Here is a 20178-nt window from a genome sequence, read left to right as displayed (position 1 = left end):
TTCCAGGTTTCTATAAATGCATTTGCAAAGTGTTACCAGCTTACCAGGACTGGCCAGCTTTTGTGGTCACACTGTCTTCAGTGAAGCGCAACATCGTTTTCATAAAACACTCAGCTGTCACTGGAATTGGCAAACTTAGCTTTCAGCAGCAATACATTAGCTTACAGACTTGGTGATGGTTCCATAGTGCTACACGTGGAATTGTGACGATTAACAGCAATTTAGAGTCACAAAAATGATTGGGGGCCCTGGGGTGTACTAGTTCGAAAACAAACCAGCAGGAGATTCCAAGTCAGAACTACAATTTAATAGGAAAATTAAAGAAAGTAGTACAGAAACACTGACCTAAACTGACAGTCAGAATACAACCTGACACCCTGTTGATAGAGGAGTGGTAGCAGTCTGATTAAATGGTGGCTACAGGCCTGTTGGAGCAATGGATGTGGTTTTGTTGAAGTGGTGATCCTGTAGAAAGATCTGATCTTTCTCTGGAGGTCCAGTGGTGGGTATCAAGCTCTTGCCCTCTGTGAATCCAGTGGTAGTGCCCCCGTGGTGTTCCAAGCCTCAGATGATATACAGGTAGGAATGTCTTGTTCCTCCCCATGGGTGGGGCATCTCACAATGGGATGATGTAATTCTATGAGTCATTAGCGGAGATAGCCCCCCCAGAGGGAGTTATCAGGGCTGACTCTTGGAGAAGTTTTAACAGCTTATGGAGATGGTAATACTTTTGGTTACACCTTTTCGTTGTAACCCAAGGCACGGAGCAAACCATTGCCACCCACGGCAGAAGGCAATAATGTTCAGAGGGTCTTCAGGATGGCCACCAGTTGCTGGAGTGAGCAGGTGTCCTTCAGCCTCAGGCCAGGACCTGCTGCAGCAGAGTACACATAGAGTACTCTGCTTTGAGTAATTATTAAAATGAAAATTGAAGGTTATTTAGATAGAAGATACACAATATCTTTAATTCCTGCTAATTTTTAGTATTTCTCTATATACACTAATGACCATGTAAATTGTAGTATCAATAATGATAAAAATGATAAACTAATCTTATGTTGCTTGTGCTATCATCACATATGTACCTTAGTGGAGAAAGAGAGTTATAGAATTAATGCATGCTAAACACTTGTGCTGAGTTGTTCCACTCAATTACCTGAGTTTTCCTGAACTTTGAGAACACTGATCTGTATAGAAAAGCTATTACCTCATGAGCTGCCAAAGACAGAAGCAGGGCAAAACACACAATATTTATTTATCCACTCTGTGATATTACTTTCTTTCTAAAATCTTCCTCTGTTTTCTGGGGCAGACACAACATTGCCATGTTGTGTGCCCAGTGTGCTTAGTGCTTATCTTCCTTGTGAACCTCATATACCACTCTTGACAGGCCAGGACACTGAAAATATTGTATCAGCTCTCCAAATCAGAGGATAGACTTAAAAAATGAGCTGTGAAATGAAGATAAATACCAGTTTTCCTTGGCATGGCTTCTGCATTTTGACTTTAGGGTTAAGTTTTTCATCTTTTTCTCTCTAACCATGAGAAACAGTGCCTTGTTTCTAAAACAAAGGCTGAAATTTATGTTAGAATCTGTGGAAGTGCCAGGAAAAACAAGAAGAAGAACCATAAAAGTAGGTAATAATATTTTCTCCTTTATTTATTGTGGGTTTGAAACCATGAGAAATGTACATAAATAGGTGTCAGACATTTAAAAGACTGTCCACCTTTACCTTTGGCAATTTCTGTAAAATACATCACAGGTATGCCCAACTTTGTTTTAACCAAAGAGGAGATCTAGATGATCCCACCTGTCTTCTCTTCCAAGACAGGAAATGCTCTCTATCTTTTTCTCTCTCCATCCCTACAAACCTAGCCCACTGCAATGCTTTCAGCCCTGAAATTCTCTGTGCCAAAAGACTCTCCATCGTGGTACTCCGGTGTGGGTAGTGCTGCCCAAACCCATGGCATTGTGTTGGGGTGAGGTGAGATTTACCTGGTATCTGGCAAATAAATATCAAGTTTCAGGTTCAGCATCAAGTGTTTTCCATAATTATTTTTGTCACCTTCTGGTGCTCTGCTGGCCCCTCACCTTGGTGCTTAAGAGGTGAGGTGCCCAGGAGCACTCAGCACACATGGGAGGGGTATTTTTAAGCTGAACTGACTTGCTCTGTGTTTCCCATGGGATTACATGTCTTGCCTGACCTTCAGGGTTGCCTGTGTAAATCCAACACTGTATCTTTTTTCCCATTGCTACCCTTGCGTTATCACCTGATCACCATTAGCCACTAAAAGCCAACAAACATTTTGAAAAAATTCACCAGAATCAATCACAAAATTGTAGATTACCAGGTTGGAAGGAAACTTCAAGGATTACCTGATCCAACCTTTCTTGGCAAAAGCATGGTACAAGATGGTCCAGCAGCCTGTCCAGCTGAGTCTCATAAATGTCCAGTGTTGGGGAATCCCCCACTTCCCTGTAGAGATTCTTCTCCTTGTAAAAAATGAGTGGCTGACTGTTACTGTGAAAATTTCTCCTCTGGTGTCCAATCAGAATCTCCCCAAGAGTAACTTCTACCCATTACCCCATGTCTTTTCCTTGTGACTGCTTGTAAAAAGGGAGCCTCCATTGTCTTAGTAACCGCACTTTAAGTACTGGAACATGGTTATAAGGTCCTCCAAAGCTGCCTTTTCTCAAGGGTGAATCAACCCTTTTGTCTCAGCCTTTCCTCATATGTCAGGCTGCCCAGTCCTTTGATCATCTTTGTGGCCCTTCTCTGGATCTCTCTAGCCTGTCCACATCTTTTTTTGTACAGCAGGGACCAAAACGGAACACAGTATTCCAGGTGTGACAATCACTGATTTCAGTAAAGAAAACAAAAAGTTCCCAAATGGATTTCATAAAGGTAGAAAACTAAATGCAAACTAAATGCAATTTAACACACAGTAATGAAAAAAAATACTCTTGCTTTGCTTTGGTGGTTTTGTTAGTACCCTGAGTAAGAAATTGCTACTGAGCAAAAATTGCCTAACTAATGCAGTAATTCATATCAGGTCAGTGTATTTTATTTATCTGGCTGTATTGTTATCAGTCATTTATTTATCTGTATTACAGCAGCACCTGGAGACTCCAGATATGGGGCTCATTGTGCTCCAGTCTGTAAGACCATAATAAAAAGAATAAATCTAGACTACAGAGATATTCCATCCACGTGCAAAGAGAGAAAGTGGGAGGAAACTCGGGCTCATAAATAAAATGGTAAGTAAGTTATAGTGGTCCTACTGCACCTGCAGCCTTGCCCTTATAGACTCTTGGATTACTGCAATTAAGAACGTGATATAAAACAAGTAGTGCAACATTATCTTGTTTCCAGTTAATATGTGTGTTTGCTGAGCTCCCCGTTATCTAAGTTATTTGCTTTTCTCTAATGATCCAGTCTTTGCCAGGCCAAGAGACCTTTCAAGCTATATTTAGTTACAAGCAGCTCCCACCTGCCTGTAATGAACCAGCTCAGAAGATTTCAGGCTTCTTTCCTTATCTCGTTTTCCTGTGCATTCAATAGAAGGTCCTGGGCTGCGGGCTGCCAAGGCCCTACAAGTGTGAGTCTCAAGGTGTCTGAGTTCTATGGAAATGTGTCTGGAGTCATTCCACCTTTGAAGAACTAGAATTGATGGGAGCAGGAGAGCCATGAGGTGCCCTTGCAGACAGAGTTGACGGTGACTAAAACTGAACACAGCTGTAACTTTCCCAGTAAGCTGTAAAATGGGAGTGGGAGCCATGAGGTGCCCTTGCAGATAGAGTTGATGGTGACTAATACTGAACACAGCTACAACAGCCTTCCCACAGCAACTTTCCCAGTAAGCTCTAAATTGGCAGCCTCTCCTGGAGGTACAAGAGTGTGAAATGCTCTTTGTCAAATAAATACGTTTGTATCAATTAAGAATGAGGGTTTAGCCAACTGTGTGCTAAGTAGGTGACTGGCTCTTTAATAGATCTTTCTTACTAGTTTTCCACGAGTTTTTATGTTAGGTTTTCATAGAATCATAGAATGGTTTGGGTTGGAAGGGACCTTCAAAATCACCTAGGTCCAACCCCCTGCCATAGGCTGGGACATCTTCCACTAGACCAGGTTGCTCAGAGCCCCATCCAGCCTGGCCTTGAACACTGCCAGGAATGGGGTACCCACAGCTTCTCTGGGCAACCTGTTGCAGTGCCTCACCACCCTCACAGTAAAGAATTTCTTTCTGTTTTCAAGCTTCTTTCCCTTTGAAAAGCATAATTTTACTTTCTGTTCCTGTTTCACTTTCTTTTATATGGAAGAAAAGGATTGCAATTTGATGTTATTCTGCATTTATGATGCAGACTACTCTGCCAGGGATGATTTTCTTGACTATACCCATTCATTCACTCTGCCATGTTTCTGATGATTACTCTGGTTCAGCTATCACCCCCACTGAAGTCAGCTGAAAATACTGTCTTTCCTCACACCCTTTTCCAAATCCTGTTCTATCAGTAGTGGCAACCATTTATTTTTTAAACAATTGCTCCAGCATTTGTTCAGTTGCATTGTAAGCCTTGAAAGTGGATTCTAATTAAGTCACCTAAATCAGGAAATAAACGTTATCAATTGAATATTAATAGTCCAGACATTTGAACACAGTTTGGTATGGTCAGCTTTTTCTAAGGAGGAAGAGTTAAAGTTAAATAATCAGATCAATCAGAAATGTTGACTTGCTTTTAATGCATTCACATTTGAAACATTTAAACTTTGACATAATTTGTTTGCTCTGGCAGTCATTTGTTTCAAGTCAGCAATCAGAAATGGCAGAAAATTATTGACTTTCGACATGAAGTTTTGTGTTGCTACACCAGGGCCTTAACTTAAATTTGCCTTTAAAGATGAAATGCATTTAGAACTGCTTAAAACCACATGTTAAATTGGCTGCCTTATCTGTCTTAACCAGCATTTAATACATTTAATACATTTTACATTTCTCCACAGGCAAACTCACGGTGGTACCCAGGCTCACCGCAGCTCGGCACACGTCAGAGTGTCTGTGCTTCAGTGCTCATCGTGACTGTCACAATAGCCTCAGAGAATTAAATATATTTCCTGTGCTGTGAGTCAGACCTGGGTATTAATAATAAGCTCCATTTAAGTGGGAAGAAATAATTTTTCATTTCATTTATCGGTGCTGATTTACCATCTTCTTTAAAAAAACCAACAAGCCCAACCCTCCTGAAAATCACCTGCAACAAAAAAGAGGTTCAGCCTAATGTTCTGTCAAGGAAATGGGCTGAGACAATCTGCTGCCATACTTAAATTTTTTTAAGCATATTTCTCTCTCTAATTCCAAGCACTCAGTTCATATCACTTCTCTGCAGGTCATCCTCCTCTCTCCTTAGACTGCTAACACTCTTTTTGTCCTTGATACCACTTCATAGAGAACCTACCCCAAAACTCAAAAGCTTTGAAAGGGACATTGGCTGTCCCCAGGCCGAGCTGCACAGAGAAATGTCTGCTACCCTACAGCACAACAACCAAACGTACAAAATTGCAAGCTCTTCTTCTTCAAGTGCACCTGAGGGTCTACAGGTATTTTTCTAGTGTAAAATGTAGTTAAGGTACCTTAGATTGATGTTTCTAATTTCTTCACCAGCTGGATAGCTATTATCCAAGCAACTCTGGCTTACAGGCATTGACTGCATTTATCCAGCATTCTGCTGTCCCTGTTCATTTTAATACGCCTGCCAACAAAGAAAGCAGTTTTCATATGGAAAAATATGTATTTCTCTTCTGCTTTTTTACCTCTTTTAAAGTTACTGGAAAGTAAGGGGGGTTGGTTTTGCCAGCCACATAGGTTTCTGTGCTAAAGTCATGTTCTTTTAAATTCGAAGTACCTTGTTCCACATACAGTGCAATAGGGTGAGCTTTTCCCTGGTACTATAACCCCCGCTCCAAGTTGTATCTCTCCTTTGAGAGTTCTGCTTAGACATCTCTGTCAAAGTTGCAGTGTTGTGACAATTCCCGTTAGGTAATCCAATTAGATAATGCGAAGAAAAGCTAAATCAGATAGAAAATTGCCATTTGGAAATATCAGAAATTAATTAGTTGACATTGAATTAATTGAAATATTTTTTTAAGTAGTTATAGAAGATTTTAACATAAATCTTGGGTGAATGGAGATTTGTGTGGTATATCAAGCAGCAATTAGGAACTTGTGTTTTCCTCTTTTCACTGTGGTGAGAAGTGACTCATAAGGTGAATGCTGAGTTGTGATGGTTGCCAGACGTAGCAAAAAATCAGCTCACTATTGGACTGGATCAATGTAAGGTGAGCACCTTACTGTCTTAGCAAGATTTTGGCTTAGTCTCCCTGTGGGTATTGCACATTTCAGGCAGCTGGCACTGCAAAGGTACAGGGATAACTTTGATTAAAACAGATTGCTAGCAACTCTTTGAAATTCAGAGTGATGACTGCGTTGGGGGCCAGCAAAGGTCCTCTGAGCTTTAATAAAATGCATGGCCCATCTCTGCCAGCAGCTGTGCTGGCCATGGAAACCTTGTGAGTAGAACCCCACTAGAGATTAGAGGCAGGTAAAATATTATTCTAGGAAACCATTATGTCCTGTGATTTTTGGGGAACACACATGTTTTTGGCTGTGTAAAATCAAAGGGGGAACATTTCATTGAAAGAGAGTCAGCAATAATCAAAGATGAAATGAGACTAAATCTGAACTTGGATTTCATCCTCAAGCGGCTGCCAAGTCACTGGCAGGGACAATAACAGGTATCAGCCCCTTCCCTGCCCTTTTCCCCCTCCTTCTTTGTCCTTCCATGAACTTTGATTGGGGCACCAGTGCCCAGGTAACACCTGCATCTATGTTCATGTGGATTTATGAAAATCATGGGAACAAAAGAACATCACCAGTCAATTAGTTGTTTCATTTTCCTTTCTCAGCAGTTATATTTCTAGCTGCATGTGAAGGAAACAGAAACATGCCTAGATGCTCAGGCAGGATAGCCCTGCAAAAAGATCTGGCCTGCTACTTGCTAAAATACCTTGGGGTTTAATTCTATACAGTGAATGGGAAAGAGGGAAAATGGAGCTGATTCGTGATTTTTGGGTACTAAGTTGGAAGATAGATGTTTCTCCTCTGCCTTCTCCCTTCCCTGTGTATGGCTTTGCTCAGCTGTAAAGAAAGGATCCCAGACCTTTTTCTTTCTCAAATCCGTGTTAGCACATGAGACAAAACTGTACACAGCTTTTACCTCACCAGAATGGTTCAGCTGGCCAAGCCCAGACATTCAGCATCCAAACTGGGACTGCTGCTGAATGCCAGTGGTTTGTCAGTAATGGTAATACCACTGCTCACACCTTGTTCAACTGTTCTCACATCTCGATTGTTTTCAACTATCCTCACCCACAGCGCAGAAGTAAACATCACCAGAAAAGCTGTACTGGAAAGCACAACAGCACCCCAGATAATCAGTATGTGTCCTCTGAAAAGGGCATTTGTTTCTTTTGTGGATCATATAGGGCTGGGCTGTGTGCTAAGATGTCATGCAAAATAATGGGATTTTTGTGGTTTTATCTTTTTTGTTTGTTATGTTACTGTTTGCTTACTAAAATAATTTTGAACAAACAAAAAAAAAGGAATAAAGCCCTAGTGGGATCTTTCAGTGAATAGACTAGAGGAAAATATATTGGCACATCTCAGGATTTTTATGCCTCTTTCTTAATCCATCTGGCATAGATTGCTATTAAAGACATAGAACTAAATTCAGCTGACCATTTGTAAGTGTCATTGTGGCAATTTCTGTCTAGGTAAGCAGTTTCATCAATATTGTGTATTCTGTGTATAAAAGGTCCAAATTTCTTCCCATCTCTGCTATAATAACCTCTGGTTTAAAAAGTACAGCTCAGGAGAAGAATATAAAGCATAAAACTGACCTCTCTCCAGGCTATAATATAAATGGCACTGGGAATATTTTCCAGAAAGCCAGGCATAATGGCATATAAAAGCCACTTTATAATTACTTTACATGCCCTCAAATATTCAGCATTCTGCTGGGCCATAATGGGTATGAAACTGCACTGCATGCTGTGGAGATGTCCTTTGCAACTAAAGGTTTCAATAACAGGATACAAGAGATTTGTATTTAAAAAGCTCCCCATGTCATGTAGTGGATTTAGGTTTTCTTGGGAAGAACCTCTTAGGACTCCCAGTCTTAGAAATTATGGACTTGAATTTCACTTACACATCGATGTTTTCTTCTTTTACATTTTTACTGTGGCAGCTGAAGACACTTTTGCTTTGAACAAAGGCTGGCCCTGCTCTGCTCAGTGCCCCGAAACTGCTCCTTGCTCAGTGGAGGCAAGTGCTCCTCTGCCCTGTGGGGCCCTGAGAATGAGTGTGTATGAAGGGCACAAGCAGGCAGAGGAGACTGTGTGTGAAGAGGGGTGGGAATTTCTGTTTCACTCCTCAGTCCCTGGGTGGCCTGATCTCCCAGGGGCTGCAGAAGAAGAGGGTTTTCAGAGGAGCGTGGTGACGAGTAACGTTCCTCAGGGACCGTCACTGTTCAGCATCTTTGTCAGCAACATGGACAGTGAGTTTGAGAGCACCTTCAGCATGTTGCTGATGACACTGAGCTATGTGGTGCAGTCGACTCTCTGGAGTAAAGGGATGGCATCCAGAGAGACCTTGACAGGCTTGAGAGTTGGGCCTGTGCAAAAAAAAACCTCATGAAATTCAACAAGACCAAGTCCAAGGTTCTGCACCTGGGTTGAGGAAATCCCAAGCACAAGTATAGACTGGGTGGAGAATGGATTAAGACCAGCTCTGGGGAAAATGACTTGGGGGTCTTGGTGGACAAGAAGCTCAACAGGAGCCAGTGATGTGCACTGGCAGCCCAGAAAGCCAAATGTGTCCTGGGCTGCATCAAAGGCAGCGTGACCAGCTGGGCACAGGAGGTGATTCTGCCCCTCTGCTCCATTCACATGAAACCCCACCTGGAATGTTGTGTACTACTCTGGGGGCCCCAGCACAAGAATGACATGGATCTGCTGGAGCGAGTCCAGAGGAATCCATGGGGATGATCATTGGGCTGGAGCTATGAAGACAGGCTGAGAAGGGAAGAGAAGGCTCCAGGGAGACCATATAGCACCTTCCAGTACTGAATAGGGGCTTACATGAGGGCCAGAAAGGGACTTTTTGCAAGGGCATGTAGGGATGGGACAAGGGGGAATAGATTTACACTAAATTTGGATTAGATAGAAGGAAGAAATTCCTTACTGTGAGGGTGGTAAGGCACTGGAACAGGTTGCCCAGAGAAGCTGTGGATGGTCGATCCCTGGGAGTATTAAAGGATGGGGCTTGGAGCTAGCTGATCTAATGGAAGGTATCCTGACCCATGGCACGGGGGGTTGGAAGCAGATGACCTTTAAAGTCCCTTTCAACCCAAAACATTCTATTAAACAAGGAGATAGTGTTACATTTCCTGGAGTGGGAATTGCTTGAAGACAGACCACAGTTCCGCAGCTTGCTTGCCAGGGAACTGTCAAAGCCAATATGGCTCCCAGCCCAGCAGTGAAATGGTGAAAGGCAGCCTAGCAGGGAGCCAAAAGTAAATTTTACACAGCTTCAGGGTAGGTACAATAGATGCAGCCCATCAGTGCCAGTTCAGCTGGCACAGCACCACTGCCCTGGGCAGCCCCAGGTGATTCTCAGGGCGAAACACTCCCTGTTTTCTGGGTACAGTGTGGTATATCTATTGCCACTGAGATAATTAGATCTAATAGTTTTTATGCTTGCATGAAGTAGGAATTTTGCAAATCCTCCCCCATTACCTGCTGTCTGCCTGTAAAAAACAGCCAGTTCACAAACCTGAGGAGTTTTGGTGGTGATATCACTGTAAGTGATGCTAACAGGATCTGGATGTTACCCCTCACCGGCCACAGAGCGGATGGCATATTTTGGCAGATTTACTCACTTGCTCCTTAATGAAGAGAATGTGATCAGACATTTTTTCTGTATTGTTCAGAGAAAAGCTAGAAGGGAAATACTTGGAGAGTGCAATGACCTATTAAGTTGCCTGATTTGTGGCTGCAGCTGTTTCCTTCGTGCGAGCACCGGCAGGACTGGTGATTCATGGGCGGGAAAAGATCACTCTTGCATTTGGTTTGCTGCAAGCTGCTCTTTTGTACCTTCCTCACTCACCATGGCGTGGGCAGCTTTGGGGCACTCAGCTGGAGCATCTGGGTGCTGCAGGAGAGGCAGGGTCATCCTCGGGCTCTTGAAGAACTGGTTTGAGGCTGCAAGGTACCCATCAGTGCTGGGCAAAAAAAGCAGTGAAATGCTGTGTTCCTACTAATCAGGTTAAGCCTAGAGGCCAGAAACACAACTGTTTAAGGAATATCAAGAAAGTTCCTGTGTTTTTAAGTAGGAGTTTGGAAATCTACTTCCAGAAAGGCATGGAGGGCACCAGCCTGTGCATCCTCAGCATCACTGCTTCTGCACAATTCCCACAGAGAAGAAAGTGGGATGGGGGTAGAAGGCATTGGTGAACCTGAGGCAGAACATGGCTCTGAGGTTTGCAGAGTACCAGTTTCTGATACTTACACACCTCTGGTATGCTTTTTATGCAAAACAATGAACATCATGTACTAAGCATTGTCATCGCTGGAAACACTTGTAAATCATGAGGCTGTACACTCCCATTCTGAATGGCAGAGGATGTAGGTGACTTACAGGGACATCGATAGGATGACAATCTTTAGATAACTTCTGGAACAAAACCTAAAAACTGCTAAACTACTTCAGGCAAATTATAACACCCACCTTACATTTTAATGCCACCTTAAGCTGTATTCTGCATCAGTCAGCTGTGGGAGGAGATGACATAAACAGACAATTAATGTTTCTTTTCATTTGCAAGTTAAGATTGAAAATGTGGTCACTGAGCTGTCTTTTTCTGACATTTTCTTAACACCTCTACACTTTGCAGAGAAGTTTCTGTCAGTCCCAGTGCTAGAGCCGTGCCATAAGCAAAGGGGGGAGCCCCTCCACAGCACCGGGTGGACCATCAGCATCTGTGAGCACCACATGTATTTCTACTGACTGCAAAACTGCCTTCTTGTTGTCTGGGGCCGTGTTTTGCCAGGTGTGGTGGGAAAAATGTTTCAGAGGGATGGAGAAGGGTTCACGCTTCCCTGGTTGGAATCCAAACAGGGTTCTTTTGGGGCTGCCCTGCACTCAGGTTCACCCAGAACTGGATGGGGACAGAGGACCTCTTTAGCACCAGGAAGCTGTGATGGCTGGTAGTTGCACCATTTGAACACATCCTTTGGGTCTGTTTAAGCTGTGTTTGTACTTGGAGTATTCTGCAAGTACAAATAACAGTCTGTGATGGAATATGTGAGTGTGCAATGTTTCCTGGAAAAAGCCCCACCTTCCCCTCAGCTACCTGGAAACTCTGGGTTGTCTCCTACTCACCACTGTATGCCAGGCACCTAGCAGTGAGTTACACCAGTGATTTTAGTTCTTTGAGCAGAATTCTTTAAAAGAGCTTTGTGTTCCACAGGTGTAATCTGCACTGTCAGCAATGACTCTGTGGGTACTGACAAGCTGAGCTCAAGATATGCTCTCTTACAGGAGGTGGGTGGTGGGGAAAAAAAGATCTGCCTTTTATAAATATATTCGGATAATTGCATTTACCCAAATCACCTTCATGTCCTTTCCCACTCCCTCCTGAAGATGAGAATGTTAACAAAGGAAATCTGCTATTTTATCATTATTGGGATAACCAGATTCCTGACTTTTCAATCATAATTCAGGCTTTTTTTCTAAATGTCATACATTGAGTGTGATTGACTTTCTGCCAGATTCTTATTAGATAATTGGCACAGCACTTCTCCCATCAGTGAGCCACTGCAGGGAAAATGGTGCAAAGGAAGGAAAAAATAAGATGGAAGAAACATATAGGAAGAAAACTGAAGTATCAAGCAAAAAGACAATTTTTTTTGATAAAAGAAGTGTGAACCACAGCCCAGCATTGGCTTTACAGCTGTTTCACTCAGTTAAACCTCCATGCGTGATTTGGGTCTCATTTAGCTACCCTACTGCAGTCTCCCCTGTAGACAGTCTCCTTTTTATTTAAAGCACTCTTTATTTCCAGTCATGAATGTCTGACCTAAACCTAAATCAGCATGATTTCAATCAAGTCTAGCCATGAATCACTAATTTTATCTCCTGAAATCTGGGTGTGTGCTGATAGCACAATCAAGAAACTCGGTGTCTGTACAAAACGGGTTCCCCAGTGTCCTTGGCAGAACTGGGGCAAGCTGCTTCCCACAGTTTCTGCTATTTGAGCTAACTCTCGTGGCAAGGGAGGGATAGACGATCACGCTGCAGTGAGGAAAAGCAGGGTGTGGGCTTGCAGTGTGTCAGACCCCCCGCAGCAATGGTCTGGCTGAGTGTTTGTGCCTGTGCAGCCCATGGAAAACACACAGCAGCCTCCTTGCATGGGTATGAATGTGCCCAAAGGTGGTTACTAGGCACCCACTGGGGCACTTAGGGTACAGCAATTGTTCAGCTGCCTGTAAACAAAGTCACTCCTTTCCTGACTGGAACAGAAGCACTCTGGAAGGATTTGTTCTCGTTAAGCTGTACAAATTTTCCACAAAACCCCCCCACCCTTCCCCTCAAAACCCCAAACAAACAAACCAAAAACCCCAAAACAAAACAAAACAAAAAACCCCAAACCAAACTCAAACAAAACAAAAAAACCCAACCAACCAAAAAAAAAAAAAAAAACCAACCCCAAAAAACCACCCCCTAACAACAACCAAAAAAACCCCCATCAAAACCAAACCAAAACAAAAATCACCAAAGCCAACAGAGGGGTTTGCAGGAATCCAGGCTGTCAGTTGTGTAGTAGTCTGAAGACAATTGAATGAATTCAAGTAAATAAGCTTTATAACTACCCTTAACATTGCTGTAACCAGGTATCAAAACCCCATAGTGAAGAAGGGATTATATGCATGTATGCATATATATTCCTTCCACTAGAGTGAACAAATACTAAATGAAGCCAAGCCAGAAGGCTGCAAACACAGATGACCACATATTGATCAGAGCACAGTAAAAAGAAAACCTGGCTTATTTGTGCTAATAAAACCATTAGTCATACTACCAGGAAGAGTGTTCACAAAACCAGAAATCTCATTTTGGAGGAAGCTGTATTTCCTAAAATGTGGTAAGGAAAATCATGAGATTTATGGGCATCACATAACTTGACCAAATATAGAACTGTGTAGCACCCTAAGACCTGAGAAGTGCATGTCCAGTACCAATTGTTTAGCTGTGCTCTGTGTGTGTGTACATGTACAGGTGTGGAAGCACATGCTGCATGTACACCTGTATCTGTGCCCAGGCACACACACACTTGCATGCATGTATGCATGTAAATATTATTTTATTGGCATTTCAGGGGCACACACTTTTGCTTCTGTTTGGTCTTGAAATCTTGCTTCTTCTCTTGCTTGCTTTAGGATAAGCAGCCAACTGCTGCCATTCCCCTCCCCAAGGTGCAAGAGAGAAGGTTTTTGTCTGGCAGCAGAAAGAAACCGAAAGAATATTCAGCAGTTTTGGAGAAGAGCTAGATAAAGTGGCCTGCTTTCAGCAGCTCTGCCCTTCCTTCCTTCCTTCCTTCCTTCCTTCCTGCCTTCCTTCCTTCCTGCCTTCCTTCCTTCCTGCCTTCCTTCCTGCCTTCCTTCCTTCCTTCCTTCCTTCCTTCCTTCCTGCCTTCCTTCCTTCCTGCCTTCCTGCCTGCCTTCCTTCCTTCCTTCCTTCCTTCCTGCCTGCCTGCCTTCCTGCCTGCCTTCCTTCCTTCCTTCCTGCCTGCCTGCCCGCCTGCCTGCCCGCCTGCCTGCCTTCCTGGCTTCCTGCCTGCCTTCCCCCCCTTAGGTCTATGCTCTTAAATTCCATTTTATATACTTCAACTTTAAATAATTGCATATCTGGGGTTTTTGAGGGGGAGGGGGAGCCGAAGAGGATACTCATAATAAATAGGAAAAAATATTAATCTCATTATTCTAGGAAGTCAATCCATAGATCTTAATATTTTCAAAGGTCATTTAATCATTTTGTTCCCTTCCCCCTGAAGAGAATCAGATTACCAACCCCTTCACTGCATCCTAGGGCTGTACAGCTTTTTGTCAGTCTATGGTTAACCTCTTTGTCATAATATTGATTTTTAACAAAAATATCCTTTCTGCCTTACTTAACTTTGATATGCCACAGAGCCATGTAACTATAGCTATCTTTAGATCATTGTCTAATCTTAGTATTTGAAACTGAGTTACTATGTCCAATCAGTTCTTCCCAGAAGTGCCTTACTAAAGCCACAGAAGAGTTCATTAAGAAACCCATCTGACTTCAGATTTGCCTCATGCAGGCTCCTCTCAACCCCAAAATTACCAACAGTATTTTGACAGAGACCAGTGATGACAGCTTCATCCCTCTCTGAAGAGCAAGGCAGAGCCTGAGGTGTGGCAGAGTCTGGGCAAATGGAGGGGCTGTGTGTAGTGTCTGCTAGAAGTGAGGGGGCTGCTGATCTCCAGGAGTGCAGCAGAGGAGAAGGTGGCAACATCAAGGACCTATGGTGTCGATGTGGTGTTGATGTGATGGCTGTCAGGGACAGCCAGCTTCACTGTACAGACTTTGTCACCAGATTCCTAGGATCTTGCTTGGATGCAAACATGCAGGCACTCTGGTCTTGGCTGGAAGATACATGTGTCCATGGCAGCCATGCTCCCTATGATGAACTGAACCCATACACCTTCCAAACAGCTCAGCACAGGCTGCCAGAGCACATCCCATGGGCTGGGTGCCTTCTCTGATCTTGGCTGCCACTGGCTGCTGTGGCTTGTCCCCTCTGCTCTCATCTGCCCCTGTGAAGATCACACAACCCAGTTGTGACCCTGTCCTCTTGCCCTCTGAGAGCCCCACAGAGAAGTGCAGCACCACTTGGTGTGCCCTGTACCCATCCAGTAAGGACTGTGTCTGCTCCAAGGATGGAGGCTGCTGTCTGTGCAGCATGCTGCACCCTCTGCAAGGGGCAGTTCACCTCCCCAGGCCATGGCGGCCTGGAGGGCAAGGTGTCCTGGTGAGGGAAAGACCTGGGGGAGAGACTGGAGGCCTCAGGAGGTGGAGGAGTCTGGAGCAGAAGGAAACTCTCTCTGGGTTCATAGGGCTTGCTGTGAGTAGAGTTGCTGTCTGATGCTTTGTGCCCCTGGGGAGCTCTGGTAAAGGGGGATGATCACAGTGCCCAGGCCCTGTCCTGAAACCATCTCAGACACTATAGATGAGATCTTGGTTGAGTTCAACATGCTGACCAGGGCACCAGAGGTACTTCAGGAGAGCCCTCTCCAGCCTCTGTGCCATGTCTTTTTCCTGAGCTACTGCATCCTTCCCTTCCTTTCCTTGCCCTCATGCATGCACACGTTCTGGACTGTCAGAGGCTGCTAAGCTGGGTCGTGCATAAGCATGAGGGTCACTTTTCTTCATCTGATGGTGCACTGTAAGCACACAGGCTTGCAAAGAGTTTTGCCAGATGAGATCCATGCTCATCGCAGGCTGGAGCCGTTCAGGCAGTGTGTGGCCCAGCAGGAGGTATTTCAGTGACACCATGACCTGCCTGGCCCTGTGTGTTTGTGTCTCCTTTGTGACCACTGCTTCATTCATGGCAATCACATCTGGCTCAGGTCCAGCCTTGGACTTTTCTCCCAGGGACCTCCTAGAACAACGCCGCACCCATGACCTGCAGTTTCTGCAGCCCCGTGATGTTTCTGGTGCAGACCTGGTGTTTTGCAGGACACGTGGTTGGTGCACACACACCACACACACACACACCCACACACACCACACACACACACCACACACACACACACACATACACACACACACACACACACACACACCACACACACACACCACACACACACACACACACCACACACACACACACACACACACCCACACACACACCACACACACACACACACACACACACACATACACACACACACACACCACACACACACACACCACACACACACACACACACATACACACACACACACCCCACACACACACACATACACACACACACACACCACACACACACACACACACATACACACACACACACATGTGTATGTGATCACGCTTTGCTCCTGACTAGACATCTAATGGAGCATTTCCTCGTGCGTGCTGGATGCAGAGGAGAAAAAAATGGCACCTTGCTCCATCATTCTGGCTTTAGAGAGGCAATTATGCCGATTCTGGTGAGTGCCTATTGTGTCATTACCATCCTAAGCTTTGTTTTGGTGTTCTTTTTCAAGGGACACCTAATTAGGAGTAACAAACTTGTGCACCAGACAGAGGTTTTGCATCAGTTCATCAATTTGTAAACATTTCTGATTGGAGTATGTAGTGCTTTATGAAATGCTGGTAATTAAATCCAGATAATAATCCCTCCAGCCTTACAGAACAATCAAGGAAAATGTTAATTAAACAATCAGTGTCCTCCATGTAGAAAAAAGTAGTTCAGGTCACGATAATTAATTATCTTTTGCTCTATCCCCCAAGCAGTTTTTATGGCCGTGGTCTGTGAATATTAAAAATAATCTGGTGATGAGAGACCAGATGGCTAAGGAGGTTGAAAATGGCATGTGTTGCTTTTCACTTGAGGATTATGTGCTTCATTCAGATGTTGCTGCTTTTGATGGCTGTTGAATTGTCTAAATGAAATGAGTTGGTGAACCACAAAATTACTCCAGAAGAGGCCATAATTTGCACCAGTGAGGAAGAATTCCTAAGGCTGAGAAGGATTTAAAGAGGTTTATAGCTGGTTACATTTGGCTTTAATTAATGATTCTAGACACTATCTTATTTAGGGAGTAATATATATACATATATATAAATAAATAAAATGATTTAGGAAATCTATTGTATTAGGAATAATTATACTTTTCCTAAGAAAATACAGTAATTGGAATATTTATATTATGCCTAATTTTTCTAATGACTTCCAAATTATTCACAATAATTTTGGATTACCCATTTTAGTTATTTCAAATTATTCCTATTATTTTAGGAATAATAACAGTCTTGATTTCCAAGTTGGGCTAATCTGGTGGAAAGGCTTCACTGATGTCTGTGAATTTTGGATCAAGCCTTTAGAAAATAGTATGATTTACACAGATTATGAATGCTTGTTTTTTTCTTAACCCACAAAACATATCAAATCCCTTGCCTTTTACAGGAATTAGATGTATTTGTGGAGGTATTGCTCTGTTTGTGATTTCCTTGTCTTCTGGGAGCTTCAGTTTCTAATGCAGAGTCCTCAGTACTTTGTAGGGAAAACATGTTTTAGAAAGTAGGAATAAAAAGTGGAATAAGCCACTCTCATGCAACCAGTGTCAAAGCTGGGTTTTGTAAAAGAGGGAACAGGGCTGGGTGGCAATTTTATGACCAGGCTGAGCCCCTTCATTATTGAAGACAGTAAGGTAACTCCAATTCCATTTTACCTTCTTGGTGCCCTCCTAGCTTTGTAAGCATCCCTGCAACTTAGGCATTTTGTGTTTTATTGAAAATTCAGGGAAGGCTCTTTTGTGCTGCAAATTAACTTTGATGCTCCCTCCATCTTTTTTTTTTTTTTTTTTTTTAGGCTTAAAGCCGATGCTCTGAATGGGGGTTTGGTCAAAACTCGAGGTTCCTTATTCTGTACTCCCCCTACAATTACTCCTAATAGAAGAAGAAAGGGAACTAAATTGCTCCAGAGCAATTCCTTGGCCCTTTGCTGAGTGATTGCACTACTGAGTGGGTCATACTGCATCTGAAGGGACACTGGGGTAAGCCCATCTGCTGTCATTATAGAATCTTTCCAAAGAGCTATGCAAGGAAAAGCCTTTGAGAGGCATCACTTTTCCTTTTCCTTTCCAACCTGAATTGTTCTGTGATAGCATGAAATGTATTTAAATACTGTTGATGGCATGTGCATGTTTCAGGGATGCTTGAAAAGAAGCTTGCTGGTCACTGCAGGGGACCCCGCTGTGCTTGAAGAGATGCTCCCCTCTCCGTTACAGCAGTGCTGTACCTGGTCTTTGCCTATGTGGCCTTCTTGCTAGAAGAAGCAGAAATGCATTGGTTGCAGGTCTGAAATGCAGGTTTGAGATCCAAAGTACACTGGAGGTAGGCCCCAGTTCATTGCTGCTTCCAAGCCCATGCCCTCAAGAAGTTCATTCTAGAGCTGGCAGCTGAAAACAAAACACCATTTCTAGACCTGTATGTTTCCTCTGAGAAGCAGTGGCAAATCCTTCATAGTCAATCCTTCACAAAAAAGTCAGAAACTGGTAACAGCAAATGTTTAAATTATTTTTCTACTCTAGTGTGCATAATTCCAACAGGTAATTTGCACAATAATAACAGAGGAGAACTAAACAGTAAATCTATTTGTCTGCTTTGGTTTTAGATAAGAAACATGGTTATGAAAAAAAGAAGAAAAACTAAAGAAAGCTGCTTTTTGTAGAAATAAACAATAGTGAATATTGGAGATTGGAAAAACTGTGTTTTCCTGTTTGTAAGACCACCATGGTCCTATCACTTTTGAAAGCCTTTCAGGTTGAGACTCACGAGGTGTAATTAAGAACCTAAATGAGTTGCTTCAATAAAGAGCATCATCATGGAAAGCCCTTTTCCCTTAAAGACCAACTCCTATTTTGGAGCTGCCTCTCTCTTCATTGATCACATGGTGATCAAAGATCTGATTATCAGGAAAGTGATTCCTGGCCTCTGACTCTGGAAACTTCAATTGCCCCCCTGCGCCGTAAAAGGGAAATGAGGGTGTTTTTCTCTATATCATGGAGTTTTTGTGAGAGTTGACATTTGTGAGGCATATCTGAGCGCCTCAGGTCATTCTGTATTGATTATATGATTCTCTACTTAAGCCATGACATTTATATATAAATTTATAGATGTAGTACTACTTCTTTTCTGCCAGGGCTGATATTTAAAATCATAGAATCCTAGAATGGTTTGGGTTGGAAGGGTTCTTAAAGATCTCATCTAGTTCCAACACCCCCTGCCATAGGCAGGGATGCCAGGCACTAGACTAGGTTGCTCAAATTCTGTATATTTAATATAGCAACCCTTCATATAAAAGTAGAACATCAAAAAATTCTATAATTCTGCTTTGACCGTTTTGTTTCTTCTTCCTTTACAGGCACAGAGCCAGCAATGCACAGTAGATTTAGGATTTTATGAGATGTTTTACCTGGTGCTAGGTCACAGGACCATCACATTTCCTTCTTGAAAAAGATCCAGTCAACACAAATGCTAATTTTCTCAACAGGATTTAAAATGCACATGTAATTTTTGCAACTTCATATATTATGTAAAGCCTGTCATTTCTCAGGCTGTGCTATTGATGATGTCTGATGAATACTGAGCACTTGTTATCTCTTATATGGAGCTCTGCCTAGTCAGCAATGACAGCTGATCAAATGGCTGCTGTAAAAGGCTCACCTTGTCTTGGGTAGATAAGCCTTCAGGACAAACAAAACTTTGGATGCCAATCTGTCAGGGATATTTCTGTCATCTAGCAGGTGGCCAGTGCTCAAAGGCTGGCCTTCTGTACTCCTTAAAATTCAGGTGGTTTTGGCCACTCCAGAAAAGGGAAACAGTCCCTTGCGACTTGCACGCACAGCTATGTACTGGATGAGGGAGCTCCCAGTTCAGTCCAGACGCTGAATCTGGCTACAAGAATAAATCATGCCAGCAAAGGTTTTACAACCATTTAAAATACTTTTAACCAGAAAGAAATCTGGGGGCAACCAGCCTATTCACTGACAGCTTCCACAGAGAAAAATATCTCAGAAGAAAGGTATTTCCAGTACTGGCTTAAGCAGCTCCATTTTCAAGAGATAAACCAGAGCTAAATTCCTGCTGTGAGATATATATGCCTTCAGTAACAATCACTAAAAACCAGATTATTTTCTGTTGTTTTCACACTATCCACAGAGCTGGCTCCATACCTACCTCTCATGCTCTGTTTGTGAGTACATAAAGCAGAGTATGCCTGATACTGTCTAACATGTGGAGAGGTATGGACAT

The sequence above is a fragment of the Corvus kubaryi genome, unplaced genomic scaffold, assembly GCF_017639235.1.
Source record: "Corvus kubaryi isolate FWS band 111438036 unplaced genomic scaffold, C.kubaryi_AGA036_p1.0 37398, whole genome shotgun sequence".
NCBI classification, from domain to species: domain Eukaryota; kingdom Metazoa; phylum Chordata; class Aves; order Passeriformes; family Corvidae; genus Corvus; species Corvus kubaryi.
The sequence above is the reverse complement of the archived record's forward strand: the minus strand, read 5'-3'. Positions refer to the sequence as shown.